Here is a 3,589-nt window from a genome sequence, read left to right on the forward strand (position 1 = left end):
ACTATGGGTTGTAGGAGCCCATTCTTGGTTCTTATCCTGGCCCCGGCCCCCACAGCCACACCCCCTTTTTCCAGTCACACACTCTCTCTTTTTTTTTTTTTTAATTGAAACATAGTTGATTGTACATATCTGTGGGGTACAGCATCAAATATCAGTACCTGTGTTCAATACGTGATGCTCAAATCAGGATAATTAGTATGTTCAACAATTACACGACATAATCATTGTTTGTGGTCCTTTACCAATTTCTCACTGCTCCCCTCCCCGCCTTCCCACCCCTGGTCACCTCAGTTCTGTTCTCTCCTTTTGAAAGTTCAATGAATTATTGTGATTGTTGTATCTTTCTCAGTCACACACTATCAATCTTCCCTAGGCCCAAGTTCCAGACTCTTTCTGGAGCCTCCTGCACTCGAGTACATGCTTTGGAGGCCTATACTGATTTGACAAGCTTTAGGTTGAGAGGAGAAAGGACCTCAAGGAAATACCCTGGAGGTCACAGCAGCAAGCCATCCCCAGCTTACTTGCACAGGTTCTATTCCTTCAATAAGAGGTGTTGGTGGTTTCCTAACAGAGAAGCACTCCACTTGCACACGGTTCTTCTTTTTATTTATTTATTTTACTCTTTTTCTTTTTAATTGAAACATAATTGAATGTACATATCTGTGGAACACAGCATTGTGCACATAATTCATGTGTGAGCAACCCCAACCTTCATCCTAACCAGCCTCAAAGATTCCAGTCTGCTACCCACCTGGGTCTAGTTTCAGTCTGTCAGCAGAATCTGGTGCATCACTGATCGTAACTGCTGGTGGTGAACTTGAAACAGAGACTGTCAGCTGCATGCACTGAGCTGTCTCCAGAGTGCATGTTGCCCTGAGCTAACGATAAGCCAGACTCATATTCTTCCTTATTTTGTCTTTTGCTGCTGCTCCCCTGGACCTAGCAGACCACAGGAGTGAGATGCATTTACTGCTAATGTCTTGTGTGTCATTGGTATTTTCCCATCTTGCAAACCCATTATTCGAATCCCTGAGCAAAACCCCGTGCATTCCTTCAAGTTGCTCATCAGCACCCCCTTCCATAGCATATGCCCTGCTCAGGCCCTCGCACTCCCAAGTGGTGCACTGTAGTGGTGCGCCACCGGGCCGGCCCTGTAGTTGAAATTTTAAAAGCTCTGGTGAGAACCTTTTTGTGAGGAAAAGATGGTGCTTTTCTTAAATACCATATTCTGGGAAAAGCTAATGAGGCTATTTGAATTCTCTTGTAGGGTTGTTAAAAGATGTCGCAGAATTTTCTGAGGGAGAGAAAAGATTGCAATACAATTTTAAATGATGCAACTCTCAAGTTATTAATTGAAAATCATTAGAATGTTTCAAGGACATCTTGAATACTTGGGGCTTGCTTCACATACAGTAATCCTGGTTTCCCAGTATAAGTCTCTTGACGTCGTTATCAGACACACAGTCTTGGGAAAAGTCAGGTAGCAGCTCTCATTTTGGTCAATATGTACTATGGTTTCTCCACAGTTCTGAATCCACCTAGTGTCTAACAAACCGGATTTGGAAAAGCTGGGGGCACAACAGGGTGGGAGCAGGGAGGGATGAAAATGGTGACAGGAAGAGGGCTGGAAAGAAGATGGGTCGCCATTACTAAGAATCGCTTTGCACACTGGTTGCGTTAATGGGCCTGTCCATTGCTGTAAACTGAGAGACATTTATGGGATATAGATTCCTGACTGAGATTTTCTTTGGAAGCTGAGAAAGAATTCCAAGTAAGTGGCAGCAGAGAATTGGTGAGGCAATCTGACCAAGCAAGCAAAGGCTCAAAGCAAGGATCCTGGGTTCCCTTTTCTTTTTCTTGAAAGCTGCTTCCCATTGCTGTGTGAGATGACCCAACCTTAGAGCTATGCAACTTCTGTTCCTTTTTCCTCTGTGCCTGTTTGGAATTTGACCAAATATGATGCAGCAGTAGAGGCAGCTGATAATTGTTGGCCATGGTTGGGAATACGTATTAATCAGGTAAGACAGCAATTAGAGAAAAAAAAAAAAATCACATGAATACTATTTCAGAACCCATTAAAATTCAGAATGTCTTGAGCTTGCTTAAGTAAACCATAGAAGCCATTTGGGGCAAAATAATACGTTTTAAGAATTTTAAAAAGTCTTTTCAAAGAAGGAGGATACACTTGTAGAAAATGATACAGGGATGACCTCCCTGGGACAGACCAGGCAACAGAGGCTTAGAGAAGCTAAACAAACTGCTCAAGAGAACAGTTAGTGGCAGACCATGAAGGAGGGACAGAGAGTCTTGTTCATTGATCTATACCTGGTTCTCGCACAGTATTTTGACACGTGGTGGGTGCTCAATAAATATGTCAGGCAAATGATTGGATGACTGACCAAGCCTGAGCCCCAAACTCTTCACTGTCAGGCCAGTTCTTTTTTGGGGGGTAAGTGTTTGATCTTAAAATAGGAGTAAGTTGTGTTTACTTTCATCCCCAATTTTGACAGGTTCTAAAATGTATTTTGTGAATGTAATAGTTGCCTATATGTGAGATGAAATACATTTCAAAACAGATTTTGAGTGTAATCAAACCCCCTTAATCTAGAATGACTGGGAAATTGTATGATCCATGGTATATCTCAGTTAACTGAGTTTCTATAAAGGCAACGTAAGTATTGACACATTTGATTAAAGGCAATAAAATGCATCTGCCACTAATGTTTTATTTAGCTTAAAGATAGCTTCACCTTTTTTTTTTTTTTTTCCCTTTTTGTCTTTATTTGTGTCCGGCAACGGGATCGCAACCCTCGGTGTCACGCCCGCACCTCGCTCAGACAGTGAGCGGGAACCGGTCTGTATGTGGGATCCGAACCCTCGGCGGGAGTTCCCTCTCTAAGTGTTTGATCTTAAAATAGGAGTAAGTGTTGTGTTTACTTTCATCCCCAATTTTGACAGGTTCTAAAATGTATTTTGTGAATGTAATAGTTGCCTATATGTGAGATGAAATACATTTCAAAACAGATTTTGAGTGTAATCAAACCCCCTTAATCTAGAATGACTGGGAAATTGTATGATCCATGGTATATCTCAGTTAACTGAGTTTCTATAAAGGCAACATAAGTATTGATACATTTTATTAAAGGCAATAAAATGCATCTGCCACTAATGTTTTATTTAGCTTTAAGATAGCTTCACCTTTTAAAGATGATTTATAAACATTTGAGTCTCCAACTGTGCTAAGGGTCATCTTTACCAACAAAAATGTACAGCATAAGATAAAATCCCTATCCCTTATTAGTTTCTGAATGATTCTATTCTGTGTAAATAGAGGTTCTTTAACATTGGATAGCAGTGCACCACCGGGCCGGCCCTAGCTTCACCTTTTTAAGATGATTTATAAACATTTGAGTCTCCAACTGTGCTAAGGGTCATCTTTACCAACAAAAATGTACAGCATCAGATAAAATTCCTATCCCTTATTAGTTTCTGAATGATTCTATTCTGTGTAAATAGAGGTTCTTTAACATTGGTTGGTTATTCTTATTTCTTTCAATTATTTATAAAATATTTATTGGGTACCAACTAT

The sequence above is a fragment of the Galeopterus variegatus genome, unplaced genomic scaffold (genome assembly GCF_000696425.1).
Source record: "Galeopterus variegatus unplaced genomic scaffold, G_variegatus-3.0.2 Scaffold2086, whole genome shotgun sequence".
NCBI classification, from domain to species: Eukaryota; Metazoa; Chordata; class Mammalia; order Dermoptera; family Cynocephalidae; genus Galeopterus; species Galeopterus variegatus.